Source organism: Aquarana catesbeiana, linkage group LG04 (assembly GCF_042186555.1).
Source record: "Aquarana catesbeiana isolate 2022-GZ linkage group LG04, ASM4218655v1, whole genome shotgun sequence".
NCBI classification, from domain to species: Eukaryota; Metazoa; Chordata; class Amphibia; order Anura; family Ranidae; genus Aquarana; species Aquarana catesbeiana.
The window spans coordinates 627,276,089-627,289,993 of record NC_133327.1 but is presented as its reverse complement, the minus strand read 5'-3'; positions in this window follow the sequence as shown (position 1 = coordinate 627,289,993).

The window sequence follows — 13,905 nt, the reverse complement described above, 5'->3', positions numbered from 1 at the left end:
CATCTCAGCAAGGGCACAGACAGTAATACAAACCTGACAGAGGTTCTCACCTTTTACCACACAATCCCAAACCCCCAAAAAATAAAAAAAATATGTGGCTAGAGATGTACTGACAGCTAAGGTTTTAAAACAGCTTATATGGAAGTTCTATAGAGGTACATAGACACTGGCTAAAGATATTTGATGGTTGAGGCTTAATCCTGTCAGTATGGTACAATAATGTTTCAACCCTGCTACAATCATAAATCCTATACAGAGGAGCTTTTTGAAACTTGAAATACTTTTCCAAATATATCGTGCCTTTACAAGGGGATTCTATCTTTTCTCCTTAACTATTGGATGTGGCACTAACTAAATGCTCAATATTGCCGGCTAAAAAATCCTATCCTTTGTGGTTTTATGACTTCTGATAGAATAATGTACACCTCATAACAGTTGATCATAATCTCAGATTGCCTGTTTTTGCATTGTGTGCAGTGCCCCTTGCCTTATAACATAAACCCATACTGCGGCATTTCCACTGCGTAGCCAATGTATTGCTTGGTACTAGACATTTATACTTAAAAATTCTTATGTTTGTTCTGTCCCCAAAGCAGCCTCTTTCATGAGCTTTTTATGACAGGTGTTGTATTAGAAACATCTTTTTTTTTTTCTATAGGTACTTTTATAGCACCAACATTACACTCACCTGTTGAATAAAGCCTTCAAACCGAGATCTTCCAAGTTTCTTTTTTTTTTTCCGAATGAGTCAAATGTTTTGCGCTGCATGCATGAGATGATGCACCAACGTCACTGGTAGGTCGGTCAAGAAGAAGGAAGAAGAAAGAGGAAGAAGTCAATGAGATGAAAAAAAAAAAGGCGGAGCAGGTTTAGGAAACAAAGCAAAAAGGAGGCAGGTGAATACTGTATTACTTTTAATAAATAGATTGCATTAAAGTGTTAGTAAACCCGGGACCCTGCATTCACTATATCTGGTCTCCCACAGTACACAGAACATGGAAGTGCAATTTTTTTCTTTTTAATATTTTTTTTCATTTTTTTTTTCTCAAAACAAAGTGTACAAAGTATTTGAAAAGAACATGTACAGTATAAAATATATGCTATAGGGATGGATATCCAAACATTTTTAGGCAGAATGTTACACCTACAATGGGCATTCCTCCAAATGGAGACTTTCGTTGGTTATATTAACTGCGTCTCCATGGGGGAGCCCCCATTCCCATTTATTATTCTTAATGCAACACCACCACAATGCACATATACTATCGGCGGTAATATCTCCACCTTTACCAAAGTAAGTGTCAACCTAAAACTTTCCGTGGGTTGTAGGTGCCGTATGATTCACCGTATGTGCGAAAGAAGGGGATCCACATCTCCTTAGAGAGTGGACCTCCTCCCTCACCACATCAGACTCAATCCCAGATAGGGACTATCCCCATTTAGGATTGTTAGGGACTAGGCCCAAAAACCCTTGTTATACTGCAACAAAGACTAACAAGAAGAGAGAGAGCGGTCAGAGAAAGAGAGAGAGAAGAGAAGTTGGAAGAAGAGAGTAAGGAATCACCCGTGCTCCGAGTCCCATAGCTCAGAAGTCGCTCTTATCAGGCAAAGATCTAGGATCTCCAGACATACCTGACCCATGGGTTCCAGACTTTCTCGAACATCTTCATTCTATCATTTACGATCGCTGTCATACGCTCGTTAAGCAAGATCCAGGAAAGTTTATGTTTAAGCTGTTCAAAGGGCATTTCCATGATCTTGCGATTATAATTTTGGCTGATATAAAGATAAATGTTATGAGGCTTCTCTGAGGTTTTGATGCTGTCTCTATCTTACAGCCTAGCAGAGATCTCTCCGAGATTTGACAAGGTTTATTTGGGTGAGAGTGTAAATAAAGTTATACACCCTAATCCAATACCGCCTTACCTTAGGGCATCGCCACCATATATGGTACATTGTTCCCTCCTGTCCGTATCCTGGGAAACACAAAGGAGATGCGTCCGGTACATAGGATGCCAGCCTAGTGGGGACCATGTACCACCTTAGAAGAACTTTATAATTTGCTTCTATAATAGAAGTATTTATGAGTGACCGCGTGGCCCCCTGGGCTATGTTCTGCCGCTCGTCCAGCTCAATACTCTCCTGAAGGTCCGCTTTCCATTTTTTCATGTAGCCCTGTTTAATAGGGGAGCTAGTCAAGATGGTGTAAATTTCTGAGATATGAGCCCTGATTTTATCAAATCTCTGGCACAAATATGGAAATGCAGTTTGTTAGTAAATATAAACTGCTAAATACCTTTTCTCATCAGCAGTATATAGCAGTCTTGTGACTTCTATCAGTGTCTGGTTAAAGCTTGTAGGAGGCGTTTTCATTCTCCTCTGACTGTCCTATGAGGCTGCAGGGCCCCTGACCCTCTTTCTGGATATGTCTGGACAGTGCCGATTGGAATTGTGCTGATCACATGAACTCTCCCAAGCAAAAAAAAAAAAACCCTTTCTAGCCATAAATGGAATAAGGGTTCAATCAGCGCAAAACCAAAACTAAACTTCTAACCTAAGCAGCTGAACACTCAAGGTCAATATAACAATCCTTGGACAAGTGCATAAAAATGGAAAACAGTGCAGCGCTAAATGAAACAACACTAAAAAAACACTAAAATATAATATAGTCATGTATGGCAAAAGAGAACCGTAAAAAAAGTCCTAATTTATATAAGTAAAAAAGCCAATCGGAGGGATGAGAAACGGAACAACATGCAGAGAAGCAACACCAGAAAGACAAGTTTAGTCCTCTTCAGTAGTGACCAGGGTGCTCAAAGATATATCCCGTGAATCCGTATTAGTGCTTCCACCACCGTAAATGCAGGCCGCTCACTTCAAAGGATGGACCTCTGAATCAACAGATAGGTCAATCAAGCTTTCCCACATGGGTATTTAACCACTTGCCGACCAGCCGCCGCAGTTTTACTGCGGCAGAATGGCACGGCTGGGCGAAACAATGTTATGTAACGTTGCTTTCCCCTGTGGCCACTAGGGGCGCGTGCGCTGCTCGCCCCCGAAGCCGATGCGAGTGCCGATGCGAGGGCCCCTGCGATTGCTCGTGACACACCAAGAACACACAGATCCCGGTTCTCTGAGGGGAGAAGAGACTGATCGTCTGTTCATACAAAGTAAGAACAGCGATCTGTCATCTCCCCTAGACAGTCCCATCCCCACTTCAGTTAGAACACAGAGAGGGAACACAGTTAACCCCTTGATGGCCCCCTAGTGTTAACCCCTTCCCTGCCAGTGATATTTTTACAGTAATCAGTGCATTTTTATAGCACTGCTCGCTGTAATAATGCCAATGGTCCCAAAAATGTTTCAAAAGTGTTCGATGTGTCCGCCATAATGTCGCAGTCCCGATAAAAATCGCAGATCGCCACCATTACTAGTAAAAAAAAAATAATAATAAAAATGCTATAAATCTATCCCCTATTTTGTAGATGCTATAACTTTTGCGCAAACCAATCAATATATGCTCATTGTGATTTTTATTACCAAAAATATGTAGAAGAATACATATCGGCCTAAACTGAGAAAAAATTTGCTTTATTTAAAACAAATGGGGATATTTATTATAGCAAAAATTACAAAATATTGTGTTCTTTTCAAAATTGTCGCTCTTTTTTTGTTTTTAGCGCAAGAAAATAAAAACCGCAGAGATGATCAAATACCACCAAAAGAAAGCTCTGTTTGTGGGAAAAAAAAGGCGTCAATTTTGTTTGGTTGCAGCGCTGCACGACCACGCACTTGTCAGTTAAAGCAACGCAGTGCCGCATCGCAAAAAATGGCCTGGTCATTCAGCAGCCAAATCTTCCGGGGCTGAAGCGGTTAAAGATGATTAATGCCTTTTAAGGGATCTAAGAGCCGAAATCCTGCCCTTCCACAACAGCAGTGGGATACCTCACTCACAGATAACAGGTGGGAACATGACGACCATGAAAGATCAATAAAATATACATAGTGCTCTCTGGTTGGCTAATACCATAATTTATTGGTTAATAAAAGATTTACTCACAAACAGAGCACTGATATCCCAGTTCTGGGATACAAACTTGTCATAGAGACAGAGAAAGGTGGCTGCGGATGATGTCACGGAGTCCTCCCGTCCTACCGTACTCGTATCAGCCCTATGGGCGGGACTTCCTGAGCGGTGGCCATACACACCAAATCTGAACATGTGCAGCTTGACTCCAAAGGCTCGGTCTTATCCAGACTTTTCCAGGGGGACAGTGCAAGAAAGGGAGGATCTGTGCATACAGGATCAAGCAGCCTTTTTACACAATGCGGAGGATTAACGATTTAGGTTCCACAGTGGGTATAACAAGCATGCTTTACTGCATACACAGACTGATTTTACTGTTGTGGATTTAGTAATACTTTAATGGTCTGCTCTAAAGACTAGTTTACACTTGCAGTTGGAAGATAGTAAAAAATGTGTGCTTTACCACCCCACAACTGCTTCCCTCTAAGCTGCAAAAGCAGTAGTGGGGGGTGTACCGCCCACTGAATAACTTTTCTCATCAGCAGTATATAGCAGTCCTGTGACTTCTATCAGTGCCTGGTTAAAGCATGTAGGAGGAGTTTTCATTCTCCTCTGATTGTCCTATGAGGCTGCAGGACCCCTGACCCTCTGTCTGGACAGTGCTGTTTGGCCCTGTGCTGATCACATGCATCCTTCTACGAGAAGAAAAAAAACCTCTGTAGCAATACACACCAAAATGAGCATGTGCAGCTTGTCCTGAAGGCTCTGCTCTATTAGCAGACAGATCAGGGACTGTGGAAGAAGGGGAGGATTAGAGAAGAAAGGATCAAACAGCCCTTTTACACAATGCAGAGGATTAACCCCTTAGGTTCCACAGTGAGTATAACAAGCATGCTTTACTGCATATACAGACTACTTTTACTGTTGTGGGTTTAGTAACACTTTACGGTGAAAAATACGGATATTGCCATATAGTCAAAGCTATAGTATTCCCAGTAGTAACCTATGCCTGTGAAAGTTGGACCATAAGGAAGGCTGAACGCTGAAGAATTTATGCTTTTGAACTATGGTGTTGGAGAAGACTCTTGAAAGTCCCTTGGGTGGCGAGAAGTTCAAATCAGTCAATCTTGAAGGAAATCAACCCTGAATATTCACTGGAAGGACAGATCCTGAAGCTGAAACTCGAATACTTTGGCCACCTAATGCAAAGAGAGTACTCATTGGAAAATACCCTGATGCTGGGAAACATGGAGAAAAAAGGAGAAGAGGACGACAGAAAACAAGATGGATAGATAGCATAATTGAAACAACGAACATGAAGTTAAGAAATCTCCGGGAGGCAGTGGGGGACAGAAAAGCTTGGTGCACTATGGTCCATGAGGTCACAAAGAGTCGGGCATGGCTGAACGACTGAACACACAGTGAAAAAGGTGAAAAACCTTCTGTGCTGCAGAATCCCTCCAGCCTCCCCTCCTCATCCTTACCTGAGATAGATCCAATCCAGCGATGTGCAAGAGAGCTCTCGCCGCTGTCTCCCCCCTCATTGGGCAGATTGATAGCAGCGGCGGCTGGTCCATAAGGGGTGCAGGGGCACAACCCCCTAATCTCTATGCACCGGCCCCTAATCTTCATGCGGGGCTCCAGACGCATAGATTTCTACTAGTTTTTTTTTTTTTAAGCACATGATTAGAGCCTAAAGCTCTAATTGGCTTCAAAATGGTTGGGCTCGGGGGGCGCAGAGCACTGCGTCCTGAGCCCACCCACTTGTGACATTAGCGAATCAACATTCGCTATTGTCTTCCTGCTTCTCCTCCTGGCCAATCAGGACAGGAAGCGGGTCCTAAGACCGGATTGGTCAGGAGGAGAAGCGACCAGATTGACCAGGAGGAGAAGCCGGGGAAGCTGCCCAAAACCTGGATGGGGTAAGTGCGGCTGGCTGGCGGGCGATTGCTCAATCGATTAAATGGGCGGTGGGGTTTGTTTGCTGTTCCCCCCTAAAAAATTAAGCACCAGCCGCCACTGAGCGGGAGCCATTGGCTCCCGCTGCTGTCAATTAATCGCTGTGCCGAGCGAGACGGAGCGGGGCCGAGCCACCCACTCTGTGTGAATAGACGCAGACAGGGTGGCTCAGGAGTGAGGCCACACAGGTGCCCCCATGGAAAGCGGCTTTCCATGGGTGCACTTGCTAAAGAGAAGCAGCCTGGAGCGCTAGCGGTGGACCCCAGAATAGAAGGATCCGGGCTGCTCTGTGCAAAACCCTTGCACAGGGCAGGTAAGTATGATATGTTTGTTATTTTAATTTAGAAAAATTAAGCTTTAATGATGCTTTAACCTTGTAAAATGGAAATTCAACATACTGCATGACAAAACAAAAGTTTTGTTTTAACATACGTGATCGTTTTTCAAATCCTGGTACAAACTGTCCAATCAAAAACTTTCTCTGTAGATCAGAGGCAGTTGACTACAATACCTATTGATGTGTATGTAGAGTAGAAGACATTTTTCATACAGCGAGACATAATAAATGTATACATGTAGTGCAATCCAAGGCTCATCTCTACTTGTGTCCATCCATTCTGAACCCCCCATATGGTACACAAGCCAAAACACAACAACAATAGTACAGCTGTACCTATAGAGGTAATACACAAAAGGAAGAGTCATCTAGTGAGGAGGACAAGTCCTGTCATGTGTGCCAGTTGTTTACAGCTCCTGTTGTGCCTTCTTGTAAAGGAATGCAGGAAAAGCCCAGAGGCAGTGTTGCCAACCATCAGTATTTTTACTGGCAGCCAGTAAAAAACAGGCAATTTTCTCCTGCCAGTAAATGCCAGTAAAAAGAAAAGGTTGCCAGTAAAAAATATGGCTGACACGCTCGGCCCGGAGCCAGCCAAGACCATACGAGTGCCTGTTACAGTGTGTTCGGGCGGCTCCGGTGGAGGCGGTTCCTGAGCATGTCGTGTGATGTCATGGTGCAAGGGAGCCAAGCAGAGCGGCCAGAGCCTTGTGTGTGGGTCTGCGCAATGGGAGCAAGGCAGGCCAGGAGCGGGACCATCAGTGCTATTTGGACTGGTAGGACCACCTGGCTTGGAGAGAGACTGTCACTGTGACTCAGGAGGGGACGTGTCCTGTCAGTAATCTGTAGTGCTGCACACTGCTGTCAGTATCACTGTGAGAGTCAATTTCATGTGTGTGCCGCCCAGTCTAATTTCTTGCCCTCCTGAGTCCTGTCCCTGAGCTACTTACTATATCGAAAATAAAATAAGAAATATGTTTTTTGCCTTATTATCTACCTTAAATCACATTGCTAATCACATATTGTACTTGTTTGTAGCCTAATTAGTGAAATTTGTACTTAAAACTGTAATTTTGTAACTTTTGGAAATGCCAGTAAAAACTTGGCTGTGCCAGTAAATGTTGGGTGTTGTGTCAGTAAATTTCAATCTGTTAGGTTGGCAACGCTGCCCCGAGGCGAGAAAGAAAAGGGTGGTGTTTAAAGCTTTTTTATTCGCCAGCACACTTTCAATTGAAGTAAACTTAAACAAACAAGAGCTTGTGATCAATTTAATTTGCAGCATTGTGCAATGTGACAGCAATACATAGAAAATAAAAGCAGAAATGTGATTATAAACACAGCCATATATACAAAGCAGACTTTGGGCTTGTTCATTGTGTCATTGGTCACAAATGTTGGTGTCATTAGGAGAAAGAGTGGCCGTTTGTTGGTTTCAGTGGGAGGAGTTGTGCCCCATCGTAGGTGTCATTGGACCCAATTGTTGGTGTCATTGGGAGGAATTGTGCCCTATCACTGGTCTCGGGAGGAGGGGTGGAAATCATGCCCCATTGTTTGTATCAGTGGATGAAATTGTGTCCCAAGGGCTGGATAAAAGCAAGCAAAGGTCTGCTTCTGGCCCCCCCGGCCCACAGTTTTGGAGACAGCTCCAAACCATCAATTGGAGGGGGGACTATTATTGGCTACTAGATATATAAAAAATTCTGACTTCAGTGGGGAAAAACAATGCCCCATCCTTGGTGTCAGTGGGTGGAATTGTGCCCCATCATTGCTGTCAATGGGAGGAATTGTGCGCCAATGTTTGTGTTATTGGGAGGAATTGTACCCCATCCTTGGAGTCATTAGGAACAATTGTTGGTTTCATTGAGAGGATTTTTGCCCCATTTTTGGTGTCATTGGACCCAATTGTTGGCTGTTGGTGTCATTGGGAGGAATTGTGCCCTATCACTGGTCTCGGGGGGGGGGGGGGGGGGTTGTGAATTATGCCCCATTGTTTGTAGCAGGGGATGAAATAGTGCCCCAAGGGCCGGATATAAGCAAGCAAAGGTCCGCATCTGGCCCCCGGGCCACAGTTTGGAAACCACAGCTCTAAACCATCAATTGGAGGGGGGACTATTATTGGCTACTTAGATATATAAAAAAGTCCTGACTTCAGTGGGGAAAAACAATGCCCCATCCTTGGTGTCAGTGGGAGGAATTGTACCCCATAGATGGAGTCATTAGGAACATCTGTTGGTGTCATTGGCAGGATTTTTGCCCCATTGTTGATGGAATTGGTCACAATTGTTGGTGTCATTAAAAGGAAGAGTGCTACTTTGTTGGTGTCAGTGGGAGGAGTTGTGCCCCATCCGTGGTGTCAGTGGGAAGAGTTGTGCCCCATCATTGGTGTCATTAGACCCAACTGTTGGTGTCAATGGGAGGAATTGTGCACTATCACTGGTCTCAGGGGGGGTTGGGAATTATGCCCCATTATTTGTATCAGTGGATGAAATAGTGCCCCAAGGGCCGGATTAAAGCAAGCAAAGGGCCGCATCTGGCCCCCAGCCCGCACTTTGGAGACCACAGCTCTAAACCATCAATTGGGGGGAGACTATTATTGGCTACTTAGATATATAACAGCATATATAGTAAAAACTATTTTTATTTATGCAAAATCCTAAAAGACAGTCTACAACCAAATGCGGTTAAAGTATGCCGTTAAACACATATACTTAGTGTTGACATAAAAATGCCAAATACAATCTTAAACCAGACGAAACACATCAGTAATGTGAAAAAAGGTATTTACCTGCCGAATTAAAAAATAAAACACACATTGTGAATTACATCTTATTATTACAGAGGGGCTGGCAGGAGTTGGGATCACTGGCTTTATAACCACATTAAGTAGTGGAAGTGTGGATTATGGAGAGATGGGGTGGTAATGTCACACTCTTCACCTCTTCCAATCCGAGAATGCTTTGCATTCATTGAGAAAATGTAAAGCATTCTCTGAATGGCGCCCGTGCCGAGTGGTTGACCTCCTGCGGTCACAATGCAGCAGGGCAGCTGCTCAGAGCGGGACCTGGAAGGAAGTAGAGATCCGTGTCTACTTCAGTCATTTGCAGCTTCCAAGGGCATCAGCCAGGTATGGTATACACAGTATAAGTATTGAACACGTCACCATTTTTTTAGGTGAATATATTTGTAAAGGTGCTATTGACATCAAATTTTCACCACATGTCAGTAACAACCCATGTAATCCATACATACAAAGACACCAAAACAAATACATTCAGAAATGAAGTTATGTGTGTAGCGCCCTGCTCCTGATGGGCAGGTGCTATTTATGTAAATTTAAGCTTGTCTGCTGCTGTAGTTTGGCTCAGGGTAATTATGATAAATTTGCTCATTCCTGTATCAGTTCAGCTGGGTGGTGGTAGTTTCCACTTGACCGGAGGTGTCGCTGTTGCCACCGGTAGGTGTTGGAAATGCAACATGCTGGATGTATTGGGTACCCCTTTTACTCAGAAACAGCCCGGTGGGAGTGGTTCACTCGCTGTGCATTCTGGGTAAGGGTATTTAAGGTACAGGCGCCATTTTTTGTGGTTCGTCTCTTGTCATTGTGGTCCCTGACCTGAAGGCCCTCCTGGCCAAAGGGGGCCAGGGCAGCTCTGCTACCTCGGGGTCTGCTGGCCTGAGGCGTTGCTACTACGAAAGTAGGCCCAGAAATTCTGGGGCTGCTGATCCAAAGGGTGGTCCCATGCTGTCTTGCCTGCGGGGAGAAGCCGATCGATTGGAGGAGACCAGGGGAGGACTTCTCTAGAGGTGACCGAGCCAAGTATGCTGGTATCTCGGGAGGAGCCTGGAAACCCATTCGGGGGATGCAACCTGGATCATCTAACTCACAGTATCGCCAGGTCGGCTGAAAGAATCTGGTACTGTGCAGCTAAACGTTAAATCTAATCAAAGTTCAGTTACACCATCCTGTGGCAGAGGATTGTGTAACGACCGCAACGATTATCTGTTTTTTTTCATCAAGTCTGTAGCAGAGACTGTGTGCGAGCATTGCACCTGGCTGCTAGGTCGGTGAGAGAGGCCTATCCGGTGATTGCTATATCCAGTTGGGGAGACCGTTAGTCCTCTGGATAAGTAGAAATACCCTGACTCGCAATCCAAGGTACCTGAATCTCCCTTAATCCTCCATCCCTATTCTTTTGGATTCAAAGAATAAAAGAATTGCAACGAAAGAAACTAAATGTTTGGTGCAGACATCATTTAATACTCTTTTTTTCCTCCTCATCATTGTGACCCTGTGACGAACATGAGGTAATGGTAAGCCCAATCTAAATCAGCCGCTCCTTCGGGGGTAAGTGCTACATGTGTAATAAAATGGAATGACACAGGGAAAAAATATTGAACACGCTAACTGAAATGTATTTAACACTTGGTACAAAATCCTTTGTTGGTAATGACAGCTTCAAATGCAGGCTCCTGTATGGAGAAACTAGTCACATGCATTTCTCAGGGGTAATTTTGGTCCATTCTTCCACACAGTCTTCAAATCTTGAAGGTTCCACGGGCATCTTCTATAAACGCTGACCTTTAGTTCTTTCCATAGACGTTCTATTGAATTCAAGTCAAGTGATTGGCTGGCCCATTCTAGCAGCTTTATTTTCTTTCTTTGAAACCAATTGAGAGTTTCCTTGGCTTTGCGTTTGGGATCATTGTCTTGCTGAAATGTCCACCCTCGTTTCATCTTCATCATTCTGGTAGACGGCAGCAGATTTTTATTAAGAATGTCTTGGTACATTCTTCAATGATATGAAGTTCGCCAGTACCAAATGCTGAAAAACAGCCCCACACCATGATGTTCCCACCCCCAAACTTCACTGTTGGTATGGGGGGGGGGGGTTTTGGGGTGATGTGCAGTGCCATTTGACCTCCAAACATGGTGTGTGGATTATGAAATCCAAAGAGTTCAATTTTGGTCTCATCTGACCAGACTATATTCTCCCAGTATTTCACAGGTTTGTCTAAATGTTGTGCAGCAAACTTTAAACAAGCTTCAACATGCTTTTTCTTCAGCAATGTAGTCTTGCACGGTGAGTGTGCATACAGGCCATGGCAGGTGAGCGCATTACTTATTGTTTTCTTTGAAACAATTGTACCTGCTAATTCCAGGTTCTTTCTGAAACTCTCCACAAGTGGTCCTTGGCTCTTGGACAACTCTTCTGATAATTCTTTTCACTCCTCTGTCAGAAATCTTGAAAGGAGCACCTGGTCGGGAATAGTTTATGGTGAATTGAAGTTCTTTCCACTTACGAATTATGTCCCCAATAGTGCTCACTGGAAAATTCAGAACTTTAGGAATCCTTCTGTAACCAATGCCATCAGTATGTTTTGCAACGATAAGGTTGCAAAGGTCTTGATAGAGCTCTTTGCTTTTACCTATCATGAGATGTTTCTTGTGTGACACCTTGGTAATGAAACACCTTTTTATAGGCCTTCAGTTGAGACTGAACCAGCTGATATTAATTTGCACTGACAAGGGGCAGGATTGCTTTCTAATTACTGTACTGATATATTTCAGCTGGTGCCTTGGCTTTCCATGCCATTTTGCACCTCCTTTTCTTCATATGTTCAATACTTGTTCCCTGTCTCATTCCATTTTATTACACATAACCTAATTTCTGAACTTATTTGTTTTGGTTTCTTTGTATGTATGGATTGTATGGGTTGTTACCGACATGTGGTGAAATTGGCCTAGGAGGAGGAGGGAGGAGACGCATGGCTGCCGTGATGCCGAGGACCAACCGACCAACCAGCCGCCAAGTCCGATCCTCTGGCCCCTCCATGTTGAGTGCTGTCAGCTCCTCCATGGACCGCCCTTGTGTCAGCTCACACCTCTCCAACATCGATCCCCCCGTCACCAACCTCATCAAGCTGGCATCCCTGGGCAGCACACGGTAAGAGAGTCAGCGATGGGGGGGCGTTGTTGGCGTGGTGACGGGCTGGAGCGACAGGGGGGGTCTGTGGTCAGGTCCATTTGCTGCCCCCCCCAATCGATGGAGCACCAGCTGCAACTGGTACACACACAAACTTGGAGGGAGAGTGTGCAGGGGCCTGACAATGCAGCCACCATCCACTGATCACAGGAGCAATGTTTTGCCTGCTCCAGTAGGAAAAAATAAATACACAATTGTTTTTCCTGCAAAAATATGTGAATTGCAGATTTTTTCCTAAAAGGTGAACTTATCTGTTACGTAACCAGAAAGCTTTTCATATGACAAATCAATAACCAATGGTTTGATTTTTCATATAAAATGCATTAGCGTTATCATTTTTTCTCATAGTTTAAAGCTGAACTCTGGAAAGGGGATTTAGGTCTGCTCAGAGATAGACTTTAAATCTTCTTGCTAAAACTACTTAACAACCACTGGCACAGACACAAAAAACAACTACAATGTGCATACCAAGGCTGGGCACAGGAATGGGCAGAAGAAGCGACCATCTTAGACTCTTCAGCAAAAACAGGACCTGCGCACCTATGGCTTTTGCATTGGGTACTAAAGGATCTTGTCGCAGCACTGGTGCATACTGCCCAACTTTTAGAGTCGGGGATGAGGGACACTTTATCGCTTATAATATATAAGTAAACAGTGCCAGTGATTAAACTCTGTGGAGGCCCCTAGGCGGTCTAAACCATGGGGGCATCCTCACAGGTTTCAGTAGGGTTCTCATGCATACGCTCTAGTGGGATATCATTGAAATAAGTAGGGTTGCATGTTGGTCGCTAGATGGAGATGACCATCAGTACTGTACATTACACGTACCTAGGTTGCACCAAAATGTTTTACAAACTGACAGCAGAAAGATGAGCTTTTAGGAGACAGACTGTAATGTGAACTTGATGTCTATGGTTTATGTACTTTAAGTTGTTATTGGATACATTAATACAGTCAGTGGTGTCTCCAGCTTTCATATTTAGGGGGACAGGGACAAAAGTAAGGGGGCTAACGATAAAAATGTATATATTTACATATATATATATATATATATATATATATATATATATATACACACACATACAGTGCCTTGAAAAAGTGTTCACACCCCTTGAAGTTTCCCACATTTTGTCATGTTACAACCAAAAACGTAAATGTATTTTATTGGGATTGTATGTGTTAGACCAACACAAAGTGTCACATAATTGTGAAGTGGAAGGAAAATGATAAATGGTTTTCAAAATTGGCACCTGATCCTATATCTGGCATCCCTCCTCCAGGTGGTAGTGCCAGGTTAGGTGATATATAATAATGCCAGGTTATGTGGTAGTTCCAGTTTAGGTGATATACAATAGTGCCAGGTTAGGTGGTAGTGGCAGGCTAGGTGGCAGTGCCAGGTTAGGTGGTAGTGCCAGGTTAAGTGATAGTGCCAGATTAGGTGGTACTTACTGTGCCCTCGTTGCAGCCTCATCGTGCCCTCGTTGCAGCCTTACTGTGCCCATTATTGCCGCCTTACCGTGCCCTCATTGCAGCCTCACCGTACCCTCATTGCAGCCTCACCGTGACCTCATTGCAGCCTCACTATGCCCTCATTGCAGCCT